The following is a 16,077-nucleotide window of genomic DNA, read 5'->3' as shown; positions in this document are numbered from 1 at the left end:
TGGGGTGGAGAGAACTGGTGTGACCTTATTGCAGTGACCTAGGTGGTATACTAGATGAATGGAGAGGCTTATTTTGGCGGGATGCCAGATGTAATGAAACTTGCAGTATTACATTCTAGTCACTGCTTGCAAATGTTTCAGTGATTGTGGGTATGTGGGAGAGGGGTTTGGAAAAATCATTGGGAGAAGGGAGCCCTGAGGATGATTGTATTCACACCAGATACTGTATTAGTATCCATGACCATTGTAAGTGCAAATGTCTCATCTGTTTGAAAACTCACTTATACATGTTTGATCAATAGAAGTGTAATTTAGGGACACACACTTCTTACAAGCCGTGCCTGAGAGGTTCCTCAATCCGTTATAATTGTAAAAGGAAGGATTCATAAGGGTGGGGGGATAGGGAGTGTGGGAATAAATACTGCTGTTACTAGATGTTTCCCCAGACTTCATTGTTGCTGCGAACAAAGGGTGAGCTTTACCCAATGGAGTTTTCTATTATAAATATGATTCATGGGTATATGATGGGATCTTGAGGAAATGGAGACATAAAATGCTTTTTAGTCAGTCAGTATGTTTCCAGTGTGCTTTTTTGCTGTGCCTTGAAACACTTCTACATGAATTGCAAAGAAGGAATGGAGATTGTTCCTTAATTCCAATTTCACCTAAATACAAAATTTATATCGGCAATCGTCTCTCTCTTTGATTATTCCAGCACAGCAACTTGACGGGACAAGTTTAAAAATAACCAGTACAAATGACCCAGTTCTACAAAGCTGCATGCATAGATAGCTACATAATAAAGGATACTCTGCAGAAGAGCTGTGAGCTTTCTGCTAAAGCACTCACTGGGGACTTTTCCCTTTATATGGCTGCTACGGCAGAGGAACACTGCATTTAAGGATATGCCATGATAAATTTATCATTTTAATACAGAGAAAAATGATTGTCCCGTGGTGATTGTAGTGGAAAGAGAGTGCAATATCAGCTTTGTGCCTTTGAACCTGAGAATCATTTTCAGGTTACTCAGACTTGACAAAATGCCAGAATGCATAAATCATCACGATAAATTGAGACATTTTAGAACTAAGACAGACTGTACCTCTGATTTAAAGGTAAAATGAGTTGTGCAGGAGCTCTGGATTTTTTGGGTCTTAATACTCATCTCTGTTGAAAAATACAGGCGAGGCTGAAAAAAGCGCACATGTGAAAGACCATAAAATATTGTAACTGCGTCTAGGATGTTGCTATGTGTGCTGTGGTACCCCTGCCCCCTCTATATGTCTGGTAGTTCTCTGTGGGACCACAAGCCTATACCATAAGCTTAGAGGCAGGTGCTGTAGGCACTCCTAGCCCTGGGCTCTACAGACTTCAGTGAGTTCCCATAAACACTCAATCGAAGAAAGTAAGAGGATTATTTTAGTAGGGAGTGCTAGAAAATAAAATATGCAAATACCCAGGCACAAGGACGTTAGCAGTTACAAACAAGTCAACCACTTTGTCAACTTCCCCCAAGTGTATAAAGTTAACTGTACCTCAGATTTGTCCTTATCCTGAAGGCAAAGAAGCACTTGAAGACCTCATTGGTTAGAGCTCAGGTCTTTCATCTGTGGTGTCATTTTTGCAGTTGCATTCACACCTGGTTGCAAGCCAGTGCAATATATTCTTCTGTTCTTCTGCTGGCTTCCTGAAAGTAACAGGCTGAGGTTGCTTCCCCCTGCCGAGCCCTCTCCTTGCAGCCTGATCCCAGGCTACTGTTCCTGCTCACATGCAGTCTCTAACTGTCTCCCTAACTTGATCCTCTCTGATGTCAGGATTTTACTTCCTTTTTTGGTATTCTGGAATAGGGACCCCTCTACAGGCTGAATGTTGAATTGGGTAAATAGTGCCCTCCACTGGTTATGGGGGAGGGATGGTGGTAATGTCCTAGCATGTTCATCACAATATGTTCTTTGGCTGATGGACTGTATTAACTCTAGGGAGGATTGGACAAAAAAGAAAAATGACTGTTTATCCTACGATTTCAAATATTGATGTAATAGGCCTAACACCTTTCTGTGGATACAGTGATTGCATAGTATACTAAGTGTGGCAGCTGGTCTATGTGGAATATTTGTCTTGTAATATTTGCTGAACTTATCATGGAATTAATAGAATATTTAACAATCTGTTCTGATTAATTTGGTTGGAATTGCCTGAATTTAATATATGCTGCTCTTGTGTATTTTGCAGACCTCTCAAGGAACCCAACACTAGAAAGAGACAAGGTTGCGTTTCTGTTTGCCAGACCCAGTCTCCAGCACTGGTCCCCCTGATGGCAGTTTGTACATCCCTGTGAAACCTGCCAAGCTGGACGCCACAGCTTTGCACGACTGCACTTTGGCTGCCACTGTGCCCCCTTCAGAGCCAACAAACCATGCAGTCCTCGCCTGTGACACAGGCATCCATGAAGAGCACTATGTAAGTGAAGCAGTGGAAGATGATGTGCCGGACTACAGAGAATACAGAGATGCCTGCACCATTACTGGTACGCAATAAACTAGATTATTTTACCTCTTTCTTGAGACAGGTACACAATAGCTAAGTTTTCTTTTCCTTAATGAAGCAACTGCTGACATAGCAGCTTCATACATAATAAATCCATTACTGTTCTAAAAATACTGTGTTTTCTCATCTAGGATATAGTGTTGAAGAGTTCTGAATCTTAAATGAATTCCCAGTCACAACACTACAAGAGAGTTAAGCTGTTTGCAAATAGGCCATTAATTTACAACTGTATAATTAGATTACTGTAGTTTTCATTTAAAAAATCAAATTTGAAAGTCAGGCAATTTGGAGCTCAAGTTTAAAAACAAACCGGAAAATGAGGAATTAAAAATATTGAAGCTCAACATAACGTCATTGCCAGAAATTATGAGAATACTTAGTTACGTTACTAACTGTAACTTGGCTTTCTTGTTAGTGGGAAAGCTCTAACAATTGCCAGATGAAAGAAATGAAGTTGCAGAGTGTCCGATGCTATGCCTGTCGTGTTTGCCTCTCAAAACAGCAACCAGAGGGAGGTTATGCTCTGTTTCGATCTTTGCTGTGTTAGCTCTGGTACTGTAAGAGATAATGCATTTCCCTATAGAGCCTGAATTTCAAAACTAGTTAAGCTGTTTGTTCCTTGTATATTAATGGTTAGTGTAACTGAACGTAATCAATGATCTGGACATCAAATGATAAAAATTTCTTTTCCAAGACCTTTATTGGCAAAGCTTGTGAGGCCTTATGCTCAACTTAACGGTATTTCTCTGTTTTGGATGTAATGTGATAACTGTTGAACGCCAAATCTGAATGTGGTGAGGTGCCGCTGGGCCCCGCTCTCTTCTGATGCGCCCACAAACCAGCCAGAGACCTCTGCATTGGCTCAATCACCCGTGCCCTTTATTTACAGTATACCTTCCCACCACCTTCTAGCTACAAAGAGCTTCAATATTACAGTCTCAGGGACTGCTCGCTCCTGCAGCCAGCAGAGAAGAGCTCCTACTCCATCTAATGCTCCTCCTCCCTTTCTTTCTCTCCTGGCCTCTTTCCTGCCAGCCTTTATATAGCCCCTGGTTAATGAGGCTGGCAGCTGTTCCTGGTTTGCCAGTCAGGCCTGGGCTTATTCAGCCAGCTCCAATTCCCCTTTCTTGATTTGGGCTGTCATGAAGAGGCCTGGCTCAGATTTCCTTAGCCAACACACTGTCACACTGAATAATTCCAAAATTTCAGGGACTGTTCTAGGTATCAGTGGGTAGACCCCTATTGATTTTGGTGAAAAATGGAAAACCAGAATGGGGAAATAGGGAGCACACAGAAGCCATGGCATCTGCTTGCAGACCCAGCAGTTTCAACTGTCTTTGTAATTGCCTATAGATCGAAGACCTGGTGGATGGCACCTTCCATCATAACACCATTCCCCGCCCATCTCAGCTCTGCCCATCTTCTGTATAGAGTTTTAAAATGTTGACACCCTGCAAGAGAGAAATGAAGAATGATAGGAAAGCATGGGGAAATGGGCGAGGGGAGGGCATACAGAGAGCTTGTGGGGGAGAATGGAGGGATGCAAGGAGCCCCTGCTGTGTGCAGTGAGTTTGACCTACAGAAGTTATAAAGTATGTATCACTCTAACTAGAGATTTTTTTCAGATTAAATTGAGTAATCTAGATTTGCACCACTATGTATTAAATTAGTTGGAGCAGCCTCCAATACCCTTGGAGTAACTTTCTCCTTCCTCCTAAAAGAAGTGAGTTTTATGAAGGGTCTTCAACTAGCCTTCCACCAATAACCATTAATCCCTGCCATCATTCCCTTCCATATCCTTTTAATTTGATTCACATTACAATTTAAACCTATTTATTTAAAAAAATGAAAGCCAGCAACCTTTGAACTAACAAGATAGTTGCCAAACACAGCTGCTCAGTTCCACAATTGTGTGCTGGATTTCCCAAGAGCGGAATTCTGACTCTTCAAAAAGGACCTAGCTTCCTGCAGTACGAAGTCCAGGTGCCATGACTACCAGTAGCACTGAAGCTGAAGCCAACCCTTTAGTCTTAGAATTGGCGTACTATTGGGCATGTAAAGTTCCTGTTATCATTTTTTTCCCCCTACCACTGATGCCCAGATTCGTTGAGGTATTTATTTATAAGGTGGTCTCTAAGCTTGACTGCAGTTGCCCAAGCATTTATATTGCATCTAAACTTAACAGATAGACTAGGAACATTACAAAAATATGGAGATACTACAGAATTTCTAGTAACAATAACACATCTCGTATCTGTTTGAGGCATGTTGAAGAAGAACAGCTCTTGTGATTTGTTGTTTCAGAATGTTCCCTCGGGGACAGTGAGATTTAAGTCGTTGTCCTGTTTCTGACTGCATGCCAGAGCACTCCAGTTTTGTCACAAATATAGATATCTTCATGATAATGATACCCAGAAGGAAAAGTATTTTTTTTCTTTTAATAAAGTCCTCTTACAAGTCAAGGTCAGTATTCAGTTTCGCACCATTAGTTCTTTTAAACACAGCAATCTTTCTGGATTTCCTGTGTCTAAGACTTGCTTTATTCTCTGCCATATCTGGTTTACTTATTGCTGCTACAAAATTGTTGGTCTTTTTGGATCGGGTATAGAGAACAAACGAGTGCTGGATTTCAGCTTTGGGTAAAAAAAGTGCTGGAGCTGAGACCTTTTGTTGACCTCTGATTTTTATTAGCTTGTGACCTGTATCAGATCTATAGTTTCAAGAGCATTAATAACCAAACACATTAAACTTTATAACTTTTTGGCTTCTCTCCTTGTGCAATATAGATGTTTTTCTCCTGTCTTAGCTTCATGACATAGTTTTTAATTCAGTCCTTCAAACCATTGAATTACATTCTACTTGAGCTGTCCTTGGAGGCGGTTCTACTATATCTGATGTTTCAGTAGTTATGCTAGGTGTCCTCAATTGACTAGGGCCGGCTCCAGGCACCAACGAACCAAGCAGGTGCCTGGCGCGGCAAGTTTAAAGGGGCGGCAGGTGGTCAGGCTCTGGAGCAGCAGGTCGGGCTCGCGGCGGGAATTTGACAGCCGCTCCATCAGAGCACATTTCGCGCTCAGCGGCAATTCGGCGACAGGGACGCGACTCTTCTTCGGTTGTTGTTGGTAATTCGGCAGCCGCACCATCACTCTGCCTCTGTGTTCAGCAGCAAGGTTTTTTTTTGTTTGTTTGTTTTTGGGGCGGCAAAAACACTGGAGCCGGCCTTGCAACTGAGGAAGCAGAATTTCTTCATTGCCACTCCAATCTCACTTTCAGGAGTGTACTCAGGTCCCAGTTCACCAGTGCTCTTAAGCATATGCTTAGCTTTATGCATGCATAGTTGCTAACTTGTGAGACTTGATCACAAGTCTATCGATATTTGGTGTTTTGCTTAAAGCCTCAGATTCTGGAAGCATGAGAAAAAAATTGAGGGTTGACAATACTGAGCATGTGCTTAAGTCTCATTGATTTCCATAGAAGTTAAATACATACTAAACTGGGTTGGAGTAAAGCACATGTTGAAGTACCTTGTTGAATCAGGACTGAAGTGCATAAATCTTACTGTGATGGGTACTAACTGCAATTCTAAGATAGATAGCTTAAGTTACTACCTGCAGAGTTTCATAGAGACAAGAAGGCCAAACTAAAATGTGGAGGTCAGTGTAAAAAGTGTGTGTGTCTGTGACCATTTAGGTATAGTGAGACTGTCAGAACCAAATTGAAAGAAACAATAATTTTTAAATCTTTTTTTTTTTTAGGGGACGTGAGCCATGGTTATACAAAAAATGCTACAGAATAGCCGGTTATCCTGTAAACAGCAATTGTGTTAAATTTGAAAATTAAATTCAGTCACTGAAGTATGTAATAGAGGGTTTTAATGAAGCTTTCACTGAAAAGCTCAATGCAGCCTTAATTATAGAGTTTCTTTGGACAGCCCCATAATATGGGTATGACTAATACAGGCAAATAGGACTGGTAGAATTAGACTTTACTACTGGTACTGGCTTCTGGATAACAGGACCATCATTGTATAGCAGGGAAAGGATAATCTGTTACTACGTGTATGTGCTTTCTCTACTTGCACCATTATTTTGTTCTTCTCACTTTGTATTTGCCCACTTTTCTCTTTTCCTCTCCTGTACGTACCTTCTCAGATGAGTGATCAGAGATATAGCTGTGGATGTAGCACCATCTAGTGTAATTTCATCAAAGAAGAAATTAAAAATTCTATTTGAGAATTACCATTGCTCTTTATACTGTAGTTTTAGTCCAGGATTAAATATTAGTCCTTGGCAGGTGCTGGATGGAAAAAAGACATCTTGGGGGAAGCTTCCTCATCCTTTCCAATTTTTGCTGCCATTTTCCAGAGACAAAGAGCCATATAATCTTAGCAAGACAAAATGGAGTGTTGCTACTAGAAATGTCAGTTGCTAATTACTCCAATTTTGCAAATTGCAAAAGCCTTTTATCCCTCTTGCTTTTGCCTTCTCATCAGTAGCTGTCACTCAAATCTATCCTTCCAGAAATGGAGATTCAGACTGCTCTGTACACACAAAGCTCAAACTATATTAGGTGACAGAAGGGAAATTTTCCTCATTCCATGTCTTCCATGGGGATATTGGCTTTTCTCTGTTACATGTTGTGACCCAGAGACCTACTGGTGCCAGGTGGCAGAGGGCATGCATCAGGGTTACAGGGATCCCCTGGGTCTGGCATGTATATATTAGGTCACCATAAAGTGTCATGTAAGGTCTCTCTAATGATCATCATAATCACTGTGAGATATATGTACAGAAAATATGTAAGGAGTTATATATACAGTGAGAATTATGTTCTTGAGGTTTGTGACTTGGAGCTGATCACCAGAAAAGGTGAGAAACAGGTTTCTTTCAGGCAAGGGTTGTTTGTGTTTTTGTCTGTCCACATGTAAGTTGAGTACTGTATGGTTCACAGTGGGTACCCATGTACAATCTGAGCAAAATGCTAGTCAAATGATTGCAAAGTCTCCAGAGGAGACCCTGGGCAGGAAAACACAAGCAGTAGGGGTTATCCAGTGGGTGCACACAATGGATATTTGGATTATAACTGTAGAAACAGGGAAAAACTTAGTATTGTTCCACTGAGAAGGCAAGAAGACAGAGCTTGTTTCATGAACAGAAGATCACAGCCAACCCTGTGTGTAATACACTGGAAGGATTTAGGGTGAACTTTTGCTCTTATAAAATGACAATGTCTGTATTGGTTAAGTTAAGCTCCAGTATGCGTGTTATGATTTTGTGTGATATGTAGCCCTTTGTTTCCAATAGTTCTGCTTGCTATCATTTCAATCTCTGAACTTTGTTTAATAAACGTATACCTTCTTTCTCTATAAACAAACCTGAGTGCTGGGTCTTAAGCAGAGATGTGTTGTATAGTGTAACTGGTAAGCTGTGGTGTACTGTTCCTTTATGAACAGAAGATCTGGAAATTCTGGGAGTGGATCAGGTGCTGGTCACTCAAGGGGGATGCTTGGAGTGTCCAGGGGTTGGAGTGTGCCTACCATTAACTTGAGAGAGCCAGACCTCTGCCGGCTCTGAAGACAGATGCTTGTGTTGCCAGCGGTTGGAGGTGTTGGGGAATTGATTCCCAGCAGGCATAGGCAAGGCTTCTTCATGCTAAGGACAGGGGTCTCACAACCCTAAGTGCCCCCGGGGATGTGTTACATGTGTCATTTTTTTCCTAGCCATCTTTGACTCCTTACCTCCAGTCACCTTCATTGTGTTGATTAAATGTTCAGTCTTGTTCCTCAGATCTGAGGACCCTTCTACTTAGAATTACTCTGCCATGGTATAGTTTGTAATCCGGAGAGCGCAGCTGATTAAGATGATGTGGGTTTGTTTCAGTGGGCTTCACTAACCAGAGAAAGGATAAATGAATTGTGATTTAAATTGTCATTTTCTCATAACTACGCATGATTCACTCATTATCCTAATTTTCACTTCTGGGCACATGCATGAAAGTACACCTTACTTCTTTGACTGTCACTGATTCTGAGAGATTGGCATTGTGAATGATTTGAACATTTCTCATGGAGATGAGCTATTTTGAAGCTTATTTTGTTCATATTTCATGCCTTTCACAGGTTGGCTCACCACCATGAGAATTTTTTAAGGTTACATTGATGGAAAATTATATACAGAAATCCAGGTCCAGAAATACCTTTGTTCTCTGCAATAGGAGTTTTTTCCGATTAAGGACTTCAGGTTTTGTCGCAATAGTTTTTGAAATTCTGCACGCTTCTAGTAGTGGTGGTCATTCTCTTGCAAAGAGAATACAACATGAAACAACTTTAAAATGTTTTTTGTAAAGGTAGGCAGATGTTAAGTATTAGGCTGAGTACCAAATGAAATATAAATTCTTCTAGCTAATCAGAACATATTTAGAAAACAAAGGACCAAATAGTATAATAGGAAATAGTATAACAAAGGAAATAGTATAATAAGCTGTAAGAACTGATGGATTGACTTTCATGAAAGATTGAAAAAAGTTAAGAAAATATTATGTCCCTTCCAAACACAAGGACAGAGCTGGTCAAAAGAGGAAAAAAATTACAAATGTTTTTCAAAAATTACTCAAAAAAATTCTACCAACTCTGAAGCTGGTCACACAGAGGAAAATTTCACACAAACTTTGTAACTTTTTTCATTTTATTTTCAGTTTTCAAAATTTTGATTTTTTTTTAAATTGAAATTTAAAAAAATTAAAATTAATTCTATATAAGAAAAAAGGCAGTTTTCTTGAACTAAAAAGTCATTGCATCCATATAAACCAAAACATCAGACCAGTGAAGATGACAGAAGTTCTCAACAGACAAATCTGGATACAAGAAAATCTTTCTCAGTTTTTTTTATATATGAGGAAGGGAATAAAACAGGAATAAAGCGGAAGTGAATAAAGCAGATTCCACATATACAGAATATTTCTGCCCCGATGATGCAATCTGCTAGCTTTAACCAGTGACTTCCTTTGACAAAAGGCAACACACTCTGCTCTCAATAATTTACTTTACAGTGGATATTTTATTTCATGCACATGTCAAGTATCTACAATCTTTACTTTCCAGTTTTTCTTTTTCTTTTTACTTCTTCCATATATATATATATATATTTGTTGTTTGAGAGTTAATGGAGGACTGATTTCAGTTTTCAGTCTTATTCACAGAACTCTACAGCACAGAAATTGGCAACTGCCAATTTGTGATAAATGCAGATGATGCAAAGCTTCCAGAATACCCGAATCTTGTTATGGAGAGCCTATGTCTGTGATTTGACAGGATAATTCAGTTTCCATGGCCATTCTGATTTTGGTGCTTGTATTGAGACTGACAGCAAGGGTACTAATCAGTGCCACATTGTGATGATGACTTTTATGACATGGACAGGAATCCATCACCTTCGTTCACAGAGGCCACAAAATATCCATCAGGTGACAATAACTTGAATTTCTCTCCTTCTCTGCATTGGGTTCTGTTCTTGACACCTGTCATAAATATAAAGGGAAGGGTAAACCCCTTTGAAATCCCTCCTGGCCAGGGGAAAGCTCCTCTCACCTGTAAAGGGTTAAGAAGCTAAAGGTAACCTCGCTGGCACCTGACCAAAATGACCAATGAGGAGACAAGATACTTTCAAAAGCTGGGAGGAGGGAGAGAAACAAAGGGTCTGTGTCTGTCTGTATGCTGGTTTCTGCCAGGGATAGACCAGGAATGGAGCCTTAGAACTTTTAGTAAGTAATCTAGCTAGGTATGTGTTAGATTATGATTTCTTTAAATGGCTGAGAAAAGAATTGTGCTGAATAGAATAACTATTTCTGTCTGTGTATCTTTTTTGTAACTTAAGGTTTTGCCTAGAGGGGTTCTCTATGTTTTTGAATCTAATTACCCTGTAAGATATCTACCATCCTGATTTTACAGGGGGGATTTCTTTATTTCTATTTACTTCTATTTTTTATTAAAAGTCTTCTTGTAAAACACTGAATGCTTTTTCATTGTTCTCAGATCCAAGGGTTTGGGTCTGTGGTCACCTATGCAAATTGGTGAGGCTTTTTATCCAACATTTCCCAGGAAAGGGGGGGTGCAAGTGTTGGGAGGATTGTTCATTGTTCTTAAGATCCAAGGGTCTGGGTCTGTAGTCACCTAGGCAAATTGGTGAGGCTTTTTACCAAACCTTGTCCAGGAAGTGGGGTGCAAGGTTTTGGGAAGTATTTTGGGGGGAAGGACGCATCCAAACAGCTCTTCCCCAGTAACCAGTATTAGTTTGGTGGTGGTAGCGGCCAGTCCAAGGGTAACGGGTGTAATATTTTGTACCTTGGGGAAGTTTTGACCTAAGCTGGTAAAGATAAGCTTAGGAGGTTTTTCATGCAGGTCCCCACATCTGTACCCTAGAGTTCAGAGTGGGGGAGGAACCTTGACAACACCCTTTTCTTCTGCCTTTACACGTTTTCTGTAGCCAACATCATCTGTTTCCATGACTTTTCATCACCTCATCATTGATGACTACTTTCGACTCTACCTCTTCCACATTTCTTCAGTCCTGCAAATGAAACTCTCCAGCATCATTTCTAGGATGGCTGTCCAGCTTCCAGCTCACACTAAGTATGGTATAAATGAAGTTCTTCTCTCACTTCCTGTTCTTTGCTATCACTGTCAATAATTCCACCATCCTCCCTGTTACCCAGGCCCACATCTTAGGTGTCATTTTTTTTTTACACCTCTCCTTTTGCATCAACATACAAACGGTTGCTAAATCCCGCCGATTCGTCTTCTGTAGTGCCTAAAAAATCTGCCCCTACTGTTAAAATCTTGGATGAATCCTTAGTCATTTATTGGCTTGACTACTGGAGACCCTTCCTCTCTGGCCTCCCTGATTCTCTAATTGTTGCCTTCAAGTCAATCCAACATGCTGTAACTAAAACTAATCTTTTTGCTGACGGCTCCAGTTACATCATTCTCCATGTTTGAATCCCTGCATGGATTTCCTGTCTCTTTCCCCATCAAATTTTAAGCTTCTCTTTCTTGCCTTTTAAGCTCTGTTCCTGTTTGCATCTCATCCACCATGTCCCAGCTTGCACTCTGTGCTCTTCCAATTCAATGAAAATTGACGGTCTCTGATTGTTTCCCACATGGGACTCTATGCTGCTTCTTATGCCAGCCCCTTCATCCAGAATATCCTCCCTGATCCTGTGCACAAAGCAACCTCAGTCTCACCCTTTTAAATCTCTTCAAGACTTGCTATGTTAGGGTAGCCTTCCAGAGCTGACTTATTCCATTATTCCTGCCCGACTGTGCCCCTCAAGCTAGTATTAACTTATTTTTAAGTAAAAATGCTAAACCTAACTACTATATTCACAATAAAAGCATGAATGTATGTACAAACATATCTTATTTTTTGCTGTTGTAACCCCAGCTTTTCCTTAATGCCCGTCTTCACCAACCTTATTGGTCATCCCTAATTGTGTAATTTTAGGGACAAATCCTGAGAGTTGGTGAGGAATCCTGGGAGTTGCAAGTGTTTATCACTTAGGGATTTGGCCTTAGATTGTAAATTGTTTTAAGCAAGAGCCTATCAGCACTATCAAGGCTGATTCCCAACTTTGGCACTTAGAGTGCAGAAGGTGGGGACCTGCAAGCATTCTAAAAATTAATACTGGCCACTCCAGGCTTGTATTAAACTCCCAAGGTTACAGCTTCTCTCTGATTGGTAAATACTGCCATACCCAAGTGAAGAACGCCTTTCAGAGCCCAGGAAGGTGCACTTGGGAATTCCTTCCTGTGGCATACCCTCAAGCCCTTTCACCCCCACTCTGGGGAAGAGCTGAGAAAGAAAAACAAAGAAAATCAGCTGTTGCCGCCAGCGAATTAAAATGATGTGCACAAACCTCTTAGACACAAAATCCAATTCTGTCCTTAAAAAAGGTAAATTTTATTAATAAAATAAAAAAGAGAAAAAAATACATCTGGAAACTCAGGCTATTGCTAGGTTAAAAAAAACAAAAACAAAAACAAAAAAAACCCTTCAAGGATTAAGCATCAAGAATAGTTTTCTTGAGGTCTAGGTTAAAGCCAAACAAAAGCACTTGGGGTTAGCACAGAGAAATCCACAAGCCATAAAGAAATAAAAGGAATAAACCTAATCACATCTTCCTAAACATTTTCTGATCTACTTACATGTCTGGAGTTTTAAATGAGTAGGTTCTAGGTATGATACTGATGATTTTTCATACGTGGCCCAAGCTTTTTACAGCATAGCTCTACCCTGTCCCCTCTCTCTGGGAGAACCATGACAGACAAAAGGGGAGTCGTTTTTAAATTTTAAAAAGTTCTAGCCTTCCCATTGGCTCTTCTGGCCAGGTGTCCACTCATTTCCTTTTACCTGTGCTTAGCAGTGAGACTTTTTAACCCTTTATGTATAGAGCAATAGAAAACAGTTACTAAGAGGGATTTTATAGCTAGCTGGCTGGCTGGGTGTCTGTAAAAGGGACATTTATCACATTTCATTTATCATTTGCATTTATCACAAGCACATTGGTTTATGATTCTAAAAATGCATTGAGCATATTCTTTAGAGGGCTCTGTCTGCTAATTTGTAGCATAATTGAAGCCTAGAAACAATAGGATAATTACTTTTAGGATTGTGTATATTCTATTCTTTTATCAGTAGTGCCTCTTGCTTTTTTTGACAGACATACGTAGTCTTAGTCTTGGCTGTTCAGGTTTAGAAAACCCTAATGGATAAAGAAACTATTTGTTCTTGCTCCTGTTAAATTTTGGTTTGCCAGCATCCAGCTGATGTGTGAATGACTTTTTGTTCCTGCTGTAGAAGAATGAGCTTTGGGAGCCATGTTTACTTTTTCTTCTTTTGCAAAGGGAAATGCACTAATATGGTTCTATTTGGCCAGGTTGGGGGCGGGGGAGGGGAATTTTAGCATATTGGGGCAAAATTAAAACTGCTTTATGGAGAAGTGTACAATAGCGACATTACCATTTAGTGTGAATGCTTTATTATCATCTGATCTAAATTTTGTGTGTCCAAAATACAAAAATTCTGGGATATTTTAAAGAAACTTGATATGAAAGCATAGTGATTGTAACATATTTTAACCTATGAGAGGGGGAAAACATAAAAAACAGTTCAGTTCATAGGAACTGAGAATTTCATGAGCTTTTAACATTAGCTCAGCCTTTACTTTCTTGTGCTAGCTCTGATTGGAGCTCTTTTGTGAGCCAACTTGTTCCTCTAACTTGGCTCCTCAGAATGTTTTAAACTGCCATACTTTAGTAGAATCCCCCCTGCAGATGACACACTGAAGGGACATTTTCTATACACAGGGATGCTAAAAGAAAATGAGTGCTCAGAGTTGTGTGGGATAATGCTGTCCTTCCTAGAGATTCTTCTTGGCAGCAAAGAAGGGCTATGATAAATTTGTACAGTGCAAGTCTATCTCATTATTTTGATACAAAAATTACTTATGACCTTGGGAAGGGAGGTTCTTTTGTGTGTGAATGCAAGGTGGGTTAGAAGTAGGGCTAGGTAACAGTTTTCTATCAGATTTTTTTCAATGGGAAATTAGATTTTGACTAGACAAAACTTCTTGCAAAAAGTGTCTGCTTTCCATACAAAGCTTCAGTTTTTGTGGGATGTGTTTTTGGGTGAAAATAATGAATGATCAAAACCCAAAATGATGCTGTGCTGCCTCACGCTCCTTTTCTGTTCTATAGGCCGCTACTTCTTCCATAATGCACCATGGCCCTGTGGTTGCCATGATGTGTTGCCTCTCCTCACCAGGAACGAGAGACTATAGTGCATCTTGGGAGATGCAGTCCTGACAGAAAGTCTGGCCTATTGAGAATGGAAACATGAGGCACCAAAGTACAACTCTCATGAGGCACTGCAGTGGCATTTGAGAGTCAAAATATTTTGGCTTTCAACTCTTCATGAAAAAAAAAAATTTCCTCAAGAAGTCATCTACTTCAGCCCTGTGTGCTGAGCCAGAGTCAAGTAAACCCAGGTCCTCTCTGTCAAATGGTAGTCTAACCTGTTCTTGGTTCTATAGAGTAGATAGGGTTCCTGAAGCTCCTCTGCCCACACATGCTACCAGGGCTGTTGAGATCAGATGAAGTGGTTGAGTTAGGACTCTGTTCAAATGTATGAGAGTTGGTGGCATGGCATTCCCAACTAAAGAGTCCTCAACGCTGTTGGAATTTGCGCTCTCCGCCAGCTCAACAGCCAGAGGCTGTTGACATTTAGTATGCTGTGCAAAGTCCATCTCTCCTCAGATGAATTAGTGGGTTGGTATTTAGTGAGTTGGGAGAAAGGTCTGTCCTTTTCTGCTTTTCTTTCTTTAGTAAATTGCCTTTTGTCTTTTTTAAAGCCCTCTGAGTGTTGAAAATCAGGCATATTTGATAAATTAAAAATAAATGTTATATAAAAGCTGTAGGGTACAGTCCCACTTCCCCTTCTCGTCAGGAGCAGTACCACAGAAGTGCACGTTAGAAACCACCCACCATTCAGTCCCCTCTACAAAGCTAAAGTTGATTAGAAGCCCTTTGAATTCTGTTTAATAGATTGTGTGGCTTGTTACTGAATGCCTGCAATATTACCTGTCCTCGATGATATCAAGCAGCATCTCGGGACTTGTCTACGATGCCCTGTAGTGAGATTACGGTGTGTGCTAAGGTGTTTCACTATAACTAGCCCATGTAGACACTGCTAGCATGAACTAAACACAAACTAGGATGGAACCTTTAACGTGGCCTGGTTTGAAATGGGACTATGTTAACACAAACTAGATATCTTTTTAGTTCGCGCTAGCAGGGTCTGTGTGGGGTGGGTACAGCACAACCCTGCAGTGCATGCAGCAATTCACACTTCTGTAGTCTGCACTGCGGGGCCATGTAGACAAGCCCTTAGATTCCAAAGTTATAGCACTTCTATAACATATGTGATGATTGAGTGTTGGCTCACTGAGCTTCAAGCCATCAGCAACACGGCAAATTTTATTTCTTTCTAGCTGACCAACAAATAGACCAATATCAAGGCTGAACTTTCATGCCCAGCTTCTGTCAGAAAGTCTGCCCCCATTTTGATTTTCATGCAAATATGCTGACTGCTAATTTTCTCCATTCTGTGGTTCTGTCTAAAGTGGTAGAAAAGCATCAGAAGACTAAGCTGTAGCATGCTGCTGCTAGCCTCTAGGACTTATCACTTGTTAAGTGGTTGAGGGAAAGACTATCGTTCTGAATTCCATCTCCGGAATAGTATCAGGCTTAGAACCTGACCAATGAGGAAAATCTCATTGCAGACACAAGCTCTTGGTTGGCTGTCAGCTTATATTAGAGCACCTTTGTGTGAATGACGGTCTTCCATAGTTTCTGGGCTCTCCTAGATTTATCAGTCCGGTGTAATAAGGCTTTTGCTGATGCCAAATTGTTTTACCAGGAAAAAGTTTCATTCCTCTCTTAACAGAGACATGCAGGTCCATCACCAGAAAACATTTTGA

At 40.4% G+C, this 16,077-nt stretch overlaps 1 protein-coding gene across 4 annotated transcripts in view; it reads left to right on the top strand.

Moving 5' to 3' along the window:
• Positions 1-2,273: 2,273 nt before the first annotated feature.
• Positions 2,274-16,077, top strand: part of TRAK1 (trafficking kinesin protein 1) — a 110,629-nt gene continuing 96,825 nt past the window's right edge. For all 4 annotated transcript variants that reach the window (XM_073333129.2, XM_073333127.2, XM_073333126.2 and 1 more), the window contains exon 1: positions 2,274-2,527. The gene's annotated coding sequence lies outside the window, so the exon portion shown is untranslated. The remainder of the gene's footprint in view (positions 2,528-16,077) is intronic.

This window comes from Lepidochelys kempii, chromosome 2 (genome assembly GCF_965140285.1).
Source record: "Lepidochelys kempii isolate rLepKem1 chromosome 2, rLepKem1.hap1, whole genome shotgun sequence".
NCBI classification, from domain to species: domain Eukaryota; kingdom Metazoa; phylum Chordata; order Testudines; family Cheloniidae; genus Lepidochelys; species Lepidochelys kempii.
Note: the sequence above shows the minus strand (reverse complement) of the source record. Positions and strands in the feature narration are given on the sequence as shown.